Source organism: Camponotus vicinus, unplaced genomic scaffold (genome assembly GCF_025532165.1).
Source record: "Camponotus vicinus isolate PSW18456_S1 unplaced genomic scaffold, iyCamVici1.0 SCAF_9, whole genome shotgun sequence".
Classification (NCBI taxonomy): domain Eukaryota; kingdom Metazoa; phylum Arthropoda; class Insecta; order Hymenoptera; family Formicidae; genus Camponotus; species Camponotus vicinus.
In genome coordinates this window covers 7,548,631-7,567,174 of record NW_028141981.1, presented here as the reverse complement: position 1 = coordinate 7,567,174, position 18,544 = coordinate 7,548,631, and the positions used below count along the sequence as shown (strand labels likewise).

General features: G+C 33.1%; 1 long non-coding RNA gene across 3 annotated transcripts; it reads left to right on the top strand.

Moving 5' to 3' along the window:
• Positions 1 to 15,945: 15,945 nt before the first annotated feature.
• LOC145977366 (uncharacterized) lies at positions 15,946 to 18,084 on the top strand. Of its 3 annotated transcripts, none has more exons than XR_014440491.1 (4): positions 15,946 to 16,209; positions 16,337 to 16,519; positions 16,586 to 16,693; positions 17,277 to 18,084. It is a non-coding gene; the product is annotated as an uncharacterized LOC145977366 (long non-coding RNA). The 3 variants fall into 3 exon arrangements; XR_014440490.1 differs by having other exon boundaries at positions 15,950 to 16,209; positions 16,599 to 16,693; XR_014440489.1 differs by lacking the exon at positions 16,586 to 16,693 and having other exon boundaries at positions 15,962 to 16,209.
• The last annotated feature ends 460 nt before the right edge of the window (positions 18,085 to 18,544 follow it).

Below are 18,544 nucleotides of genomic sequence, written 5' to 3'. Positions count from 1 at the left end.
CATAGGATTCGCTATTAATATATCGAAGGACGATGGCTGTAATTACGGGTCTAATACGTGGCTTTCTACTTTCCACTACTGACTCGCGAGTATCGGCTGTCCTTAGAGACTTAGATCGCGAGTGAATATTCGGATTTTTTTATGTTCCGTCAGATTGAGACCATACGCGCCGTCGTGAGATAGACACCACATCGGATCGAAGTATCTTTACGTGCGGTGCATACGTGCACGTACGCACATACGAACTTACATATGTGCAACGCGGGCTAGTTACTCGTTCGCTTTTGCGTTACGCAAGAACCACGCCTAAGTCCGGAGCTGATCTCGGTTGAACTGTCTTGTTCTACTGCAGTTACGATCTGAGAGATCGGTGATTGCAAGTTGGAATCTGAATTTTTGAGGAAAAATGCAAATGTCACGCGAATACTCGAGCGCTCGTAAATGATAAAATGTAAATTGCATCATAAAAATTCGTGAGTTGTGAAAAGTTTTGTCCCACTCTTTTTCTCCTTTTTTCTCCATTTTCCTCTCTAATTCCTTTAAATAAAGGCGTGCATACATACATATATATGTAAGAGTAACAAGAAGAGGAAAAAAAAGTTTGATTGTAATCGTTCGTATCAAAGGCCGCGAAAAGATTCCGATATAAGAAACTTTGTTACGCGGATTTCTCAGAACTCTACGCGTTTTTCTCTCTTGATCTGTAACGAAACGAGAGTAGCAGCGTTTTCATTACGTTCACTCAGCAAAGCGATCGCTCACCTTGACCATTAACCGTAAAATTTCTTTTTTTACACTTGTACTGAATTATCTTGTTACATGATAATATCTCGAAATATAAGTAAATAGTGAAAATTAAATGTCAAACAACAATTTTATTCTATGACAAAATTTGAAAAATTGTAATATTGCTGCGCTAATAAAATAGCGAAATCAATTTTGACAAAAATTGAAGAAACAATTTATTTTTAATTGCAATCTCACACTAGTACATTATTTTCGAGATTTTTAGAAGAGAAAGGGCTTTGCGATTTCAAGTTTTATTTTTAACAAGAATCCTCTAATCACTAAATTAACAATTTATTCTATACTATATCAATATTCTATACTATATCAATATTCGATACTATATCAATAGAATAATAATCATGTGAATAATAATCATTTCAAGAGAGTCTTGTTTGTAGTTTTAAAAATATCTATTAAATCGCAGACTTTTGGAAAATTAAATTTTATCCTCAGAGATCTGTAGAACCATCGATGTAACTGGATTACTTATTACAATCGACATTCGATCGTTATATATATATATATATATATATATATATATATAATATCACTGTTCGCTAGTGCTGGCGAAGCGAATTGGCTTTGCAAAACTTCTGTTACGAGCATTTTGAATTTTGCGGTTGGCGAAATCCAATCGTGCCCACCATTCGGACATGTATTGCCGCAAATGTTCGTGTAAAAGGATTCTGCGAAGTTACGCAATGAAACGATTTCGTATTTTGGAAACGCATTCAATTCTGTTTGATTGAGAGAGAGAGAAAACGAGGAAACGAGAAAAAGAAATATTCTTTTATTCAAGATATTTCTAAAAAAAATACAAAATACATAAAGTGTAATTGCATATTTCATTACGTGTTGACGATAAAATATAAATAAATGTTTATGGGAAATATTTCCCTACTCCGTTTACGAGTTAAAGAGCTATTCCTTCGGTAATAATATTTGACAACCATGCGTAGATCAAATTTACATAAATTCATTTAGCGAATTTACATACGTCATTGCAATGCACACAAGTAAAGCAAACGTCAATTTGTCAGATAAACTGTCGTAAACGTGTTATAAAAAGTAACATGCATCAATAGCTCATTGTTTTGCTGCTTTCATAGAGAGGAGATGTATTTCTCGAACTATATAAACTCATTTCGTCTCAAGAGCCGGTCGAACATTCCCTCATTCGAAGTTTCACTCGATCTCAGAAACTCCATCTATACATCAGAAATACGTGTATATGTATATTACGAAACATAATTACAACTTATAATTACACTGCTGAAATTAGCAGTAATTTCGATATAATTTATAAAGTTTTAGCTTTTCTCCAGAATTTTTAATTATTTTATTTTAAAAAAATTTTCGATTTTAAATGGAATAAAATAGGAATTCTTGAAGAGAGAAAGAGAGAGATCGATTGAGATTTTCCGACTTCATGCGTTCCTTATTTATTATTTCAGCTGCAAGTCGAATAATCTACGCGAATTAATTAAATGTTTGATGTACAAGTTAAATAAGCACTCATTATTATATTTAAACATTAATATTAATTATAGTTCATAAAAAATACATGACAGCGATCTTTCCGCTATTAATTCGGCAGGGAAATGAAAATTTGGACACAAATGAGAGGTAATCGCGCGACATGCAAAAAATCGAGACTCTTCGAAATTTCACAGTTACGCAGTAACACGCATGGTTTGTTACGAGAAAATCTCTGCAGTTACCTCACTTACTTGTAGTAACACATCGGGACGGGAAGCAGCGACAACCACGGAATTCGATCGCAACGAGCCCTGGATTGGGGTCGGATGCATTGATACGAAAATAAAAGACGTATGTACATACGTTTATACGAGATTTCACTAGCGCCCGATCGGTCTCCGATTTCCTGGCTTTCCCCGCGAAATATTTGCTACCGCACAAAATTGTCGCATGAACTTCGAAAAATCAACGTTTCTATCGCTGACGTTAACAGAACGTCGGGTGCTGTTGAATTTTTTAGATGTTTTCTAAACTTCATTTTTATTTTATTTGTATTTTTATTCTGATTAATATCGCTTCCGATATCCGTATCCATCATTCTATATTTACAGTAAATCTAAAGATATCGAAGTTGCGTGTTTCGAATAATTATTAACTACTACTATATTATAATCAACTTGTAACTTCGAAATTATACTGAAATTTTCTTATATATATAGATCGGTTTTATATATAACAAGAGTATTTTTTTCAAATGATTATTCCCTTGCTAGATAATCACGCGAGCTGCAGGTAACATTTGCATTTGCGCAGTGCTCTCGTAACGTCACGGATTACATAAAGGTTTCGGCGTATGTCGACTACAAGTGAAATCGGATTGAATGCGTGGAATAAAATGGAAATCAAAGTTCAATAACTCCGTTATTAGCTGCCGTGCAAAACTACCGGCGAATTCCTAAATTGTGTGTAAATTGCGCGTAAACCATAACTCTATTTCCTATAAATGGAACTGCATATGGATATTTTTGATATTACGATGCATCGCAATATAAGTTATTTTATATCTGAAAAAAATAAATATTGCCTTTTTTATTTAATTACACTAGTCACGCGAGTCTTTATCTTCTTACAAATACTATACATTTAAAAATGTTAGTGCAAATGATGCATTAATATTTTCAAATGTACAGCAATATGTAATTTCATTCTCTTTGACAATAATCCACGAGTGAATGGAATTCTTTATCTTTCATTCGTATAAAACGCGTTTCATGTAAAATTCACGTTGCCGTGTAAAACAGGCCACGCTCGAACGACAATCAGTTAAACAAAATTGTCAATGAACAAATTGAATTTATTCGTCGAATCGATAATCTTCCTCGCCACGTTCCCCTTCCATTTTCATGCAGATACATTCGCAATCAGCTTATCGAAATCGCACTCGATTAACACTCTGGCTCGGAGACGGATTCTGGTGAAAATTCAGATTTACAGGAAATCGCATTTTTCTCGCATCGGCGATAAACATGGAGAATCGTGCATTTCAATTTAATGCTGCAAGTGTGCGGCGGTTTCGGCACAAGGATGGTTTCGTCGCGTTCTCAACGTTATTTCGAGCCTTTTCGCTGGTTCCATATCGATTCTGACGAGAATACGATCCTTCCGTACATATCGATGCGACAACAGACTTCTCTCCTCATTGTTCGCGTTGCGTGATGTTCCGGCGTCTCGCGTCACGCGTCAAACGCAGACAACTCAATTGCGAATCGCTTGCATATTATCGCGGCTTTTCGCGTCCGTGGAAAAATTAATCCGATTACGGCACGTCGAATGGTTTTTGCAATCCCATTCATCGCATTATTAGCTCGATCGGGCAGGCCGGCATTTAATTATTCACACGTGGAGCGTATAGCCTCGATTACTACCACGTGATTTCGCTTATTAAAATTTTGTAAATATAACGACATATATTATAATTGTTGTAATGTTGTGATTATATATATATATATATATATATATATATATATATGTATATATATATATATATATATATATATATATATATATTTATTTATTTATTTATTTGTTTACTTGTATCTATTTATAAAATAAGGAGTAATTAAAATAAAAGTAATTAACAAATAATTAGTATATAACATTTGTATAGGCCTTTTAAAAAAGCTAAATCTACGGTATAAAATAATTGAAGAAAGATAATAAAAGGCAAGTTTACACTATTCTATAAATATTTATCGCAAATAAAAAGTTATATTAATGATCATTTAGTTAACGTTTATACACTAATCTCTTAAAAAATGTTATGCTTTTAATTCAAATATTATCTGTACAAATATTATCTGTGTAATAGTATATATGATGTATTTTTACTTGCAAACGTCGGATTTAACAGAGAAAAATACAAATATCGCTGGATAACTAGTGGTTTTGATATTCATGGTCGATGGAAAAACGAGATGTTATGATTTGTTCAAAAAAAAGAAAAGAAAAAAAGAATGAATTTCTTGAAGTTTAAAACAGAGACTCTCCTAAAAATGTTACAAAAATATATAATGAAAGTTTAATTGTCATAATCCAGATACAATGATTTTTCTCTGTGTATCCATTCTAGAAATCGACACGAATGTTGTAATTCCATATCACTTATTTGTTACTCTGGACACGCAAAATTACAGGAAATATAGAGCCTGTTATTATACAGGGTTGGCTTTTTCACAATCTTCGACAAACATGTTTATCATGTATTTAAAAAACGTGCTTTTTTCAATCATTATTCACATAACGAATCAATATTTTAATATCATGCCGTCAACAGTTTCCAATATTAAATATATAATTGTTCACGTATTTTTCAATGAAAGAATTTATATTTCACAATGTCATATTAGACAATCGCTGGCAAAGCGATTGAGATACTTATAATTTCACAAATAATGCATTTAAAGCTTTATATTGAATAATAACAATAAATATTAAAAATTATGAAAATAATAATAATTTTATACGCATTTAGATTTATATCATTTAATGTGTCAATATATTAACACTTTCATAGGTGGAAAAGATTGCATCTATTTACGTATTTACGTCCTTCTTTTCTTCTTCTCATCATTATATCGCGACTAAGCAATCGTTACCACTTTAATCACCGACGAAGGATCCGCAGCTTTTTCATCCGGCTCTTGTACCCCGACCAACCAGAAAAGAAAGATCTTTTCAGTTTTGCGGGCTTGTGTAATAAAAACACTGGATGAGTCGCGCGGGTGGGAAAGACGGGAAGCCGTAAGGCGTGAAGGAAAGAAAGGCGCGACCCTAGCTCGCACCGGCAGCCTTGCCATTGAATTAGAATTTCCGAGTCGTTAATTTCTGTCGGCCTCGTAAGAAGGAAAGGAAAGAGAAGCGGAGAAGGGGATCCCGAAGGAATAAGACAGAGGATGGATAAAGAGACAGGACACGGGTGCGTCAAGCAGCAAACGGAGGCTGGGAGGATTTCTAGAAAGAAGAAGGCGAAGAAAAGCGAAAAAACGATAAAGAGAGAAAAGGACAAGTTTCATCGAGAAGCGGAAGGTTTTCTCCTTCTTTTCTTTTTTCACCCTTTGCGGTAGCGTCGGGGTAATTTCTTTTACGAGCTGCCTCATCCACGCTCGATTAACTCCTCTTCGAAGGGGTCCGGTTGCGGGACCTTGCACAATGGACGGTGCGTGCCACCCGCGGCTGCATAATGCGATAATCGAGATGCAAAATACACACATACACACATATATATAGATTAATGATTGCCGATTTTTAATTCGTCAAATGTTTTTCTGCTCGAAATTGTGCACTTTTTCAATGTCAGATAGTTTCTGCATTTCTTGTTATTTGTGTGTGTGTGTGTGTGTGTACATAAATTACACACACACACACACACACACACACACACACGCACGCACGCACGCACGCACACACATATATGTATATATAAAGATAGAAAGAAATTCGAAATTGACACTTCGAATTGATACTTACTGAGAAAGAGAGAGAGAGGAGAAGGAGAGGGAGCGAGAGAGAGAAGAAGAGAATGTCTTTAGCAATCAGAAATACTATATATGTTATACAAGAAAGTATGTGAAATATAAATCTTATGAGATCACGTCCGACAAATCATAAATTAGATTGCGAAGCTTGGTAAAACGGCGAAATTAAAGAGACGTATAATCTGCAATAATACCGCCGTGTTTCGCGAAAAACGGCGATTAATTTTTTTCTCTCTTCCGCGAAGCTGATTTGCCGTCATCAGACGAGAGATAACGCGATTAATAAAAATATCGCCAACCCGTGCGCGCTTTACATCCAAGTGCCTTCTCGTCCGTTCGAGATACTTATCGATTTACAAGGGAATATCGACGATGGCTACGATAAGTATAAGACTCCGGTTATTTTTCGAGGGTAAAAAGGGGAAAAGATAGCGTGATTCTCTGTGTTCAGTTTCGGCGTATTATAACGTGATAACACGCTCGAGAAATCGATTGCTTCACGCAAACACCTCGACTAATGCACAATCGCCGATACCCAGACAATTGTAAAATTGTGCAGGCTATATAGGTTTTTAACATTTCAATATACTTCCCGGGAAAGAGAAAGAGCAATTTAATCCACGTAGCCACTCGGCCTTGAAAAAGAGCGCAATAATTACAACCACGTGATGCCAAAGGTGATATGAGAGACATGTGCGGCGAAGTTAAAAGGCTAAAATTGCAGAACGCGCCCGCAAGCAAGTGAGAGATCAATTTAGCAAAGTAATTAGATAAAGTAATCAAAAGGATTAAATCGAGCAATTTGGGAGAATAAAATGGAACAACAGGAATATAAAGAGCATTGTACGTTTGGAATGAGCGAGGTTACGCGAAATCTAGTGGAGAGACAGTGAAATAATGATATGAATTTTTTTTTTTTTCATAAATTACATACGAGAGAGTATATGAGTTAACACTACGTGGCGGAAAAACATGCGTTGGAATTTTCGCGGAAAGAAAGCAAGAGCGAATAAACGCGTTCCGCGTATTTAAACCGTTTGTATCATTACGGTGACTTAATAAATGTATGCGTATGAAAGGAGGAGACATATTTTTTTACACACGCGCGCACACACATATCATACGTTATAATTTTAAGCGCAAAATATTCGCTCGCAAGTTCGTCGTCATCTTTTCCTTGGTATATTTTCCAAAGTGTATTTTCTTCATTCAGTAATAGTGAAAGCGTTTACTTCATATTAGTTGCACGGCTGAGTAGTGCTCTAAGGGAAGTCAAATGTGACGTTGCAGAAATGAATTTCACTCGGTCTTGCATGTGTGCTTCACTTCCGGCATCTCGATACGTACGATATCAATTAGGCGACCAACGAGAAAGGGGTAAGAGGGGGAGAATAATAAAAAGAGACGAGTGAGGGTGAGAGAGTGCCGAGAGGGGAAGGAGGGCAAGTCTCATTGACTTTTGTACGTGTAGAGCGCGATGGCGAAATGCGGAGAAACGCGATTGGCACTACCACGTAGGCGGGAATTCGTTGCGTAAGCGTCCCGCTGCATTATTACGTTATCAGCCTGGCGTGTTATTATGTTATCATTTTTCACAGAGCTCTGGGGAAAGTGCCAGCGCGGAGGTAAATTTAATTACGCGCCTTATATACAGCGGGATGTGTATACTGGAATGGCCGACGATGTCGCCGAAGGAAAATAGAAAAGTGCGAGATACGAGCCGCGTTTTTCTCACTCGATACATCCTTATCGCCTCCGCGACCGTATCGATTGGTAGCACATACCATCAGCAATATTTCTACTTCATGAACGCTTCATAGATTTCTTGTGGAGAATGTTCTCGGAAGGCATTCTAATTTCACGCCCGTGGATCTTGGTCTGTCTCAAAACTTACAATTTATTTTGCACCTTTCTAATTAACATTAAATTATTACAATTAGTTAATAATGATTTTTTTATTAAATATACCGTAATATGTTGATAAATATCGCTTTTGATATGAAGTATATCGTAATATGTTGATAAATAACTCCAAAATTATTCTTCTTATTCTTTATTCAAAATTATTCTTATCTTACATTTTATTTTTTATATATATGTATGTGTATGTACCTATAGGTATTAATATTATTGCTATTAATAATATATTTATTAATAGTATTAATATTAATAATATATTTATTATATAGTACTTATTCTATTTAATATTATTCTTGAGTATTTATTATTTTGTATTGCTTTATCTAAAAGTTTTTATTTTCTACATAAAAATTCTCAATTTTAATTATAAAATAGTCTTAAATTAAATTATAGATTCGTCGAAGATCAAAAGATCTAGAATCAACATAATTAAAGATGCCTCGCTTATTGCTATAATCTTTTTTTGCATAATATTAGTACATGTATTCGATAAAGTTACTATAAAACACAAAAAATTAAATGCCTTAATTCATTTATTGCGATTTTTTTAAACAAAAAATAAGGTATTTATTTTTTTTCGACACACATATTTTCCATATCGCTATTAATTTTCATCAAAAAATATTATTGTATATTTATCATTTGTAGCATAACGTTATAATTATTCGGACGTAATCCTATGCATGTCCAATGCAATCCTAGTCATGTCCAATGAAGAGAAGCTGGAAACAAATGAGCGAGCGCACGCGGCAAATTCGTCTCGAAATGTCTTTTTTACAGCTCGTTGTGCCGTGCAAACTACGCGTGTTTACTAGCACGATGACCATAGAATGAGAACATTTCCGGAAGGTTTCTTGAACGTTTCACGAGACTCCTTATTATCTACACCCGTAACTTTGACGAGATTTTCCCGAAATACAGGATGGTACTTACTTGACGCGATGTTTATAGTGGAAAATTCAACTTTATGGAAAATTCAACGCTATCTTTCACACATCTTATTCCGTTTATCTCTCTTTTTTCAAGTATTAACAATTACTGTTTTTTTTTGTCGAATGCCAAATGCGAAGTGACTGCTCGAGTCTATTTAATTATTTAGGGAATCCATGATGCAAATCGTACCATTAGTCGTTTCTACTAACCAACAAATTCAACGATATATATATCCCTGTTTACCTGTAAAAATACGAGTTTTCATCGGAAGCTCGTTATTTTTTCACGCACGTTAATACGTAATATGCGTCCACTTTGCACAGTCATATGCGCATTCTACATAACTCGAATCGATTATACCTCCAGTCAGCGACATTCCTCGACATTTCCTCCCCCTTACATAGCATTCCGAATATCCGCAGAAAATTCCCTGGATACCCGGAGGATTTTCATAGTCGGCGGCTGCGCGAGAGGCGCCGAGCTGGCGCCGCTTCATTTCCACGTCTTTTGAGATCGTCGAACCTGACTGCTCACCGAGCGCACGTTTCACTGGCGTAAAAATGTCCGCGGACACAGTCCGTCGTGTGCCGAATTTTTCTTCGCGAATCAACGGCGAGAAGGACGAGAAAAACGAGGAGCCGTATCATCGCGCTTTTCTTACCGGCGAGTGAAAGCCTCTGATGCTCATTCAACTTCCGCGGTGGAGAAATAAAATTTCGACGCTAGCACGCGAGCACAATTTCCTCTGATTTTGACCGTTGTTGCGTCATATTCGGCTATTGTTCCTGCGAACGGGGATTCCGAGGATTATTAACAAATCGCTGAAACGTTGCGTATTTTATCATCTATTTCGCGTTTTTATTTTGAAATAATCTAGAGAATATTCTCAACAAACGCGGTTTGACGCGTTTACGCGTCCCTCATCTCGGTTTTATGTGAAAATATCGTACAATAATATACATTGATATTAATTCGATAAAATTTAATTGTTTATATCATTTTGTTCGTTTAATACTGTTTTGCGAGTTATTTTCTGCTCTCTCGAATAAGGACGATTAAACAGACAATTGAGTAACTCCGGGACATTAACGAGCAACGCTTTTGCGCGGGACTCCGTTGCTAGTGTATTAAAGTTAAGGATAAAGTTATGAAAAGACGGCAGGGGCAGAATAATGGCCGAGATTCGCGACAAAGCAAAGAAGTTTAAACGCTCCGAGAACGAAACACGCGGATTTACCTAATATTTTTGCCAGCGAGAGTAGAGCACTCGGGGGGAATTAGATGTAGATGATTAAAATAAATGATCACGATTCTCGCTGAAAATTTACGAGTTGGATCCTCGCTCGCTAAAATCATATTTTGATCTCTCACTTGGGTTGTTAGTGAAATTGATAAGCGTTTAAAATATCCGCCTTCAAGTTTAAAGATGAATCATAAAGTTCCTCCAGGAACATTCGAGATTATTAAACTTCGCGGTCGGATTTTGGCGCGTACAGCATTAATCTGAAACCACTTTAATAGCGCGGAACCTTGATCGCTTCCCTGGAGTTCAGTCAATTACGCGCTTCATTAATTTCCGGTGGCGCGCATCCTCTTGTCAATCGATGTGAATTGTTCTCTCGCGGGAATCGCGTGCAAAATTCATGATGTATCGCGGATCCGACGTGAAAAGCGATTAATTCCTACGCGCGTTACGCTTTCTCTATCGTCAGGTGGATGATAAATAAATTGCTAGGCGCGATTATTACGCGTCAAGTATTACAGAATTACGAGTGCGCTTATGTCTCACGTAATTTTGGTTATTAAATACACGGTATTTATTTTATATTAACTTTCGAGGCGCGCGATTATAAGTTTACAATTAATTTAGGGCACTAACATACATGTATATGTATGTACATATATCTGTATATGTGTATGTATGTGTTTGTGTTTTTACGTGTGCACATAATATGCGCATATCTAAATGCGAGGCCGTGGAATGCGATGCATTTTGCAATTATCGTGCATTAGCTGTGCCTATATCGAGTATACATTGATTTGAAAGGCCGATAAGGACTTATGGAATATAATTGTAAGTTCGAATAAGTGCGCGGCGCGGAATAAAAGCTATCTTGCGCCATATGATTTCACATGCGGGCGAGCGAAGGAATTTCAAAAAAATTCCCAATAAAGTCGTTCGACAATCGTTTTTTCATTCTCCACCATCAAAGATGTTTTTCATAAATATATCATAGAGAGAGAGAGAGAGAGAAGATGTATAGCTAAAAAAATAATTTGCTAAATTAATTTAAGTTTTTTTATATGTATTATATGAAGAAATTGCGTTTTACTTCAAGTGATAATAAAAATATAATTAAAAAATAATAATAAAATTAAAAAAGAGACTATTTTCTTTCTTAGAGATAATTTGCACAATAATTTATCGGCAATATAGAATTGCTACAATCTCAGTGATATCAGTATCTATTTAATTTTTAAGAAACTATAATATTTTATAAATTTTAATTCAATTAAAATGTATGACATTTTGTTGATTGAAGATACAATATGTAATTGAAAGATTTGTTTATTTAAATGTTATTAAGCGGATAATAATCGTGCATAATACATGATGCAGTAAAACTGAAATATGATTATGAAATATATTTATTTCACTAATAGGTTTATAAAGTGGAGATGTTTGTGTCCATTAAAATCAAAGATAAATATAAATTTATTTCATACACCAATCGATTCCTCTCATTATTTTGTACATAAAAGTATTAAGGTAAGATAATCGAAAAATGAATATTTTACTAGATATTTTATGGTTTATGTAAAATTAAGAAATTATTTCAAGCCTTATAACTCGAAAAGTACTTGATGACAAAATACTTTATTATAGTGTTTTGGAAAGCTCTCGACATAAGCTATAAGAATATGCAATAAAAAATAGGTGGTTCCATTTAAGAAATTAAAGGTGTCCTTGACCTCACCTTAACGATGCCATCCAAGGTCAAACCAATGACACCATCTTATGTTCCCCTCAAAACCATACAATTTTTGTCGAAAACGTTTTTCTCTAAAATGCTTAGTTTTTGAAAGAAAAGGGGTGTACGGGTGGTCTAGGACACCCTGTATTTGCTTAAGAGAGAAGAGAAACTTTTGCACTAAATTATTTAAGTATCTATTGATCCATGTGATTCGCAGCAATAGGACGGAAAATACATATTAATATGACTCTAAAAGAAAGAAAGAGAAAGAGAGTGAGAAAGAGAGGGACAGCATTTTCTTTTGAAAACCGCAAAGTCACGAGCAGCACTGCCTTTATAAAGACTAATTCTGAAATTAGTTTCGCAAAGTTCCTAATTGTTTAACTCAATTGCGTGTCAATGAGAGATGCATACATAAATTCGAGCATGTCTCGTTTCCGTAAATTACAATTTGACTTTATACAATCTCATCCTCTCTCCCAAGTACCAACTCCGTTACAATATTTACATATGTCTTATCATCGCACGCGACTCTGCGAAGAGAACATGTTATTGAGACTTACGACACAGTTACGATTGGATATTCGATTATATATTTGCCAATTAACAGATATTATATATATGATACTATACAGATATTATACATCGCGAAGAAGGTATTAATCTTCTCTCTGGCTTTCTCTTTAAAATATTAATCTTTTCTTTCTGCAAAAATAAGAATTCAATATAGGACATCTGTTAACAAGCCATATATACAGGGTGAGTTTTAATGGTTGTATCAATCTTTTTATCATGAGGGAGATTACCGATCGCAATTTTAATAAATTGATCGATACATAGATGTCAGTTAATTGGATCGACCGTATCGAAGGCCGAAATATGTGTACAATTAAAACAAGTTAAAAGCTAAAATTATGTAGTATGGATTTATTATTATTGTTAAAGCTACGCACTTATTATTATTATTATTATTATTATTATTATTATTATTATTATTATTATTATTATTATTATTAAATATATATATATTATTATATTTATTATTATTATTATTATATTATTATTATTATTATTATTATTATTAAAGCTACGTATACATATTTAATATATTAAAGCAGTAAGAATACATATTTAAAAATTCAGTTCAAATTTAACACTTTAACGTTTTATGTAAAACTTTATTTCAAATTCCCCATTTATTTTTATGATAAAAATTTTTATTATTGTTATACGCTAAAGGTATGTAGTATTTCTGCCTTCTTGAAATAAAATCACGCAATTGTTCTACAAGAAATACATTCTTATGAAACAATTGCGTAATTTTATTTTAAGAAGGAAGAAAATTTTTTGCTGCATATTTTTAGCATATAAAACAATAAAAATTTATCATAAAAATAAATGCGAAATTTGAAATAAAGTTTTACATAAAACGTTAAAGTGTTAAATTTGAATTGAATTTTTAAATATGTATTTCTTCCGCTTTAATATATCAAATATGTATAATAATAAATCCCTAATTTGATCACAGTAAAATAATAATAATAATAATAATAATAATAAATATAATAACATATATATTTAATAATAATAATAATAATAATAATAATAATAATAATAATAAATGCATAGCTTTAATAATAATAATAAATCCACACTACATAATTTCAGCTTTTAACTTGCTTTAATTGTACACATTATATTTCGGCCTTCGATACGGTCGATTCAATTAACTGACATCTATGTATCAATCAATTTATTAAAATTGCAATCGATAATCTCCCGTATGATAAAAAGATTGACACAACCATTAAAACTCACCCTGTATAATATATTAATGCGTAAAATTATTATAGAATAATTTATAAAGAACGAAACAGTTTTAAAATAATTTGTCTTTTTATTAAACTTTTTAATAATCATTGTGTATATATATATTTCCGAAGATGTCATACAAACTTCTCTTGTTCTCTTGTTAGTCGCGCTGCGACTCTATCCCCGCTTTTGAAGAAGATAAAGAACATCAAGAACCCAAATCCAAATGAAGTCACACATACATATATAGAAATACATGTGCAAAGTTAGAGATCATAAAATATTCAACGAACTCGCGAGAGGAAACGGATATCGCGTCAAAGCGAACTTGAAATGGCGTGCGAAACTCTTCGAGCTGGTGAAGCTAAAGACTTGCTCGTTTGCCATGTTAGTAAAGTACTCGAGATGGATCGTATCGGTTGATCCATGAAATTTTCGTGCCCGTCCATGTCGGTGCACGATTTGCACCAGTGTAAACGGCAGGCTTCTCTCCGTCAGTTTGCTTACAGTGACAACACTAAGACGTTCGTCAAGGAACACCGTCCTCGCTCCTTCGGCAAACTGCGGCCATCATGCTTGATTCATACATCCAGCGGTTCCAACGAACGTACCCTTTACTTACGTAGCCGGCGAATCGTGGCGAGTAGATATCTACTTGAAAATTTAAAATACGAAATTTACAAGATGATTAACTTTTCAAAGTTTAAATGAGCGTATCCACAAATCTCCCAAGATTATTTAATAAATAAATTAAAAATTTTTAAATAACGATTACAGCTCAATCGTTATTTTTAAATATTTTTAAATAACGATTGAGCTATTTATATCCTTATTTTTATACTCATATTCTCTCTATTCTTATTAATATAAAATTTGGATAGCATGAAAGAATATATAACATTTATTTTTCTTTTTATTTTTCGGCTCACAAAAATATCGAAAATTTCTTTACAATGCTTCTTGTCTGATATATTTCCGCAGAACTTTGAATGTCGTAAATAAATAGAGATAGTTTTGGATTTAAGAACGTAGGTGAGTAAATTTCTGGTTATAAAATTCATGTGATCGTAAAACTTCCGAGTTAGTTTACGTGATTGCTGTGGAAATAGCATAGATCCATAAGAATAAAGTTGAAATGTAAGAGAGAAAAGAAGATCAAGAATAAGTAAAAAAATATCATAATTGTATGTATATGTGTATATATTATTAAAATACTATATTATTTTAAATTTTCTTTTGGAATTTGATGAAGTTTTAGGTCTACATAAAAAAAATAGATATTTATAAGCTGCTTCATTTAAATGAGCGATATAAAAATTTTTTTAGTAGGACAAAACATTTACACAGAATTTTTCGCTACAAAGCATCATTCATCGAAATTGAGATGCGCACCTTTATGATAAGCAGCTTCACATAGCGCATAAAGTTTTACGGTATTTCAATATCCAAGAACATTATACTGTCATGTATTATCATACGATCTCCGCAATAGAGTTTCCACCTACATATGCTAGGATTAAGAATAAAATGAGCATGCATTCTAAAAGCATTCTAAATTCTGTCTTATGGTTTATTAAGCGATTAGCGATATGATATGAAATTGATTTTGCGTCTGCAACCATGAAAGCAATTTTTTTGAAAGCTTTCAACAAATTTTGACAATTCTAACGATAAAAAATTAAAATACGAAAAAACAAATTCAGAAAAAGAAGTAGTATTATGTGAAAATTGAGATATAATAAAATTTTTACATTTCATTATGGAAAAGCAGTCAATTGAATAAAAATTTTAATTGAAAAAGAATATAAATTTGATAGATGCAGTTTCCAAAATCTTTCTCGATATTTATATTTATCGTATAAATGTGACAGTAAAAAAAAATGTAAAATATATGTAAAATTTTACGAAACATCAATCAAAAATTGCATTTTTAGCTTGATTTAAATTAATTTCTCGTGACGTGTCATTTTATTCTCGACGCAAATTTCCGACAAATTCGTTGCAGATCTAATCTTTATATATAAAAAAATAAAATTATGAGGGGCTTTATATTATAATATTGTCATTCGTGATGCCACATAGCGGCGGTGGCGACACGCAATACATAACCAACGTTCGCATAATTCAATTCTGACATGCTGAAATTGCCTTTCTAGGCCATTCCGTGAAGAGCTAACCGTATGAAACGACGTTTCTAGTCTTCCGTTTCCAGCTTTCGGGTTTTGGGACAGAAAATCGGGGTAAAAAGAGAGAGAAGGATGAACCGCGTAAGTGAGACATGGCATCCCTTGTGAATATGCAACGAAATAACACAATATATCGCTAGTCCGATATCCAATATATTTTCAACAATGAGGTCCGCCTCGAATTATCGCGCTTTCGTCTTCTCCCTAGTATTTTCCATTCCCCGTCCTCTCTCCTATGACAATTTCGACGCAATTTGTGAAGAATCGGAAAAACGGGTTAAGGAATGAGTATGATATTCCAGCAATATGAATATTAATTTATTTTTTAATTATATCAAGAGTAGGGAGAAAGAAAGAAAAAAATAGGAAGCCAAATAAGATAAATTTATATGTACGTATACTTCTTTTCAACGATATACGGTTAGAATATTTTTGTCGCATAGATTATATCACACAGATTGATTCTGCAGACGACAGAAAATTAATTGGAAATAAAAAAGGGACATATGGGCAATCCATTGATAGAAGTTTTTAATTTTTGAGTGGCAAAAAAATATTTACTGTGGTAATTGGACTGGAAAATATTTATTTCAAAGCTCTATGCTTATAAAGAGATTGATATTCTCTCAGAAATAAATTACAAAATTGTTGAAATGATGCAGAAAATATATGGAGGGTTTCATAATGGAGAGGTATCCTTAATTTCAATACCAAGTTACAATATCAGAAATTAATATTTTGCAAATCTAATAAATAAATATGCCTGTATTCCTAATATCTTCTTATCTGAAACGAATGAAAATTACATTCTTCTATATGACATTTGAATTTTAAAATCTTTTCTTTTCCTGTAAATTTGCAATTTTAATCTTACACCTTTACATAATGAAACTTTCGATATGAATGAAAGATTAAAAATTTGTAATTCAAGTAGTTTCCAAAAATCATTAATTTAATTATTTATGTAAGATGATTGGATTAATTTATGTAAGATGTTGCGACTTTTATTTCTCTCTTCCTCTCTCTCTCTTCCTCTCTCTCTCTCTCTCTCTCTCTCTCTCTCTCTCTCTCTCTCTCTCTACACGTATTTTGATGTTTTAAAACAAGATTGTAATTTTGTATCAGTGTAAACTTTTGCTCTTTTATAGATTTTTGTACAAAAGATCAATTAAGTTGATGTGTGAAAAAACAGAAAAAGAAGAAACGAGGCGAGAAATATAAAAGAGGAACAGTTGCGACAAGTTGCGACAATGCGAGAAAGTTTGTAAGGGGATAAGAAGACTCGGCTATCTTAAAAGACAACTCTGAAATATGAACAGGAGGTAGAAAGGAAGAAAGCCGAGTAGGAAAGTAACGGAGAAGAAAGAAGAAGAAAAGAAGAGGCATAGTATATGGCTAATACAAAGGATGTTCACGAATCCCTGAGACAAGGAAGTCACATAAAGAAAGACCGGTCTAAATTGTTAAAATCGGGTAGGCAATCTAGAAAGTAATCTGAAATGTCGAACAAATGAATTTCCTTCTTTTTGATCAATATAATTACTTAGAGATAATTATTTAGTCTCTTTATACATATATACTCGATAACGGTTTTTAAAAAACAGCACTATTTTAAGATATCATCACATTTACTCTCTTATTAATCAAAAATTAAAGTTGATTTGATGAGGTAGTAGTGCGTGAAATCACAATAATTCCTTATTTAATACGCGTAAATAGCGTATTATTGTTACAATTATTGTAAACGAAGATAAAAGGAATGCATAAATATTAATCAAGAGAGAGCTTCTACTTTTCAAAAAAAGAATATAGCATCTAGATAAAAATGCAGCCATATTGTTTAAAATCTCTGGACATAATTTTTATGTACAATTTATATCTATTTTGCATTAAAGAAAAATCGTACCTTGTTATGTGAAGATGATGAAAAATAAATGAGGATAATAAAAAATAATAGAGGATGTAGATAGTATTTTGCAAAATAAATTGATTTTATTATAATAACTTTTATTGTAATGGAAACTTTTATGTTTCGAGAAAAAATGTTTTGTGACCTTCATTAATTAATCATAATTATTACATCATAATTACATTTCCTTACACAGAACTAAAAGGCATTTTAATGCGCAATTTATTTCTTTTAATTCTTATAAAAATTACGGAAAATTAGATAACGATATATAATTGCTGTCTTACAAAATCATTATTACTTGTACAAACTAATGTAGTGCAACGCATAAATAGTTTTTGTCGTTTTATAATTATGGAGCGGAATTATGATCACGTAATACGATATCATTGTTCATGTTTCATTATCTGAGTAGTATAAAATTCCGCAAATATTCCATTAAATTTAAGGTTGCACGAACATTTCTCTACCGCTCCGTATATTTATGGAAAATTTCTTGCGCGTCTC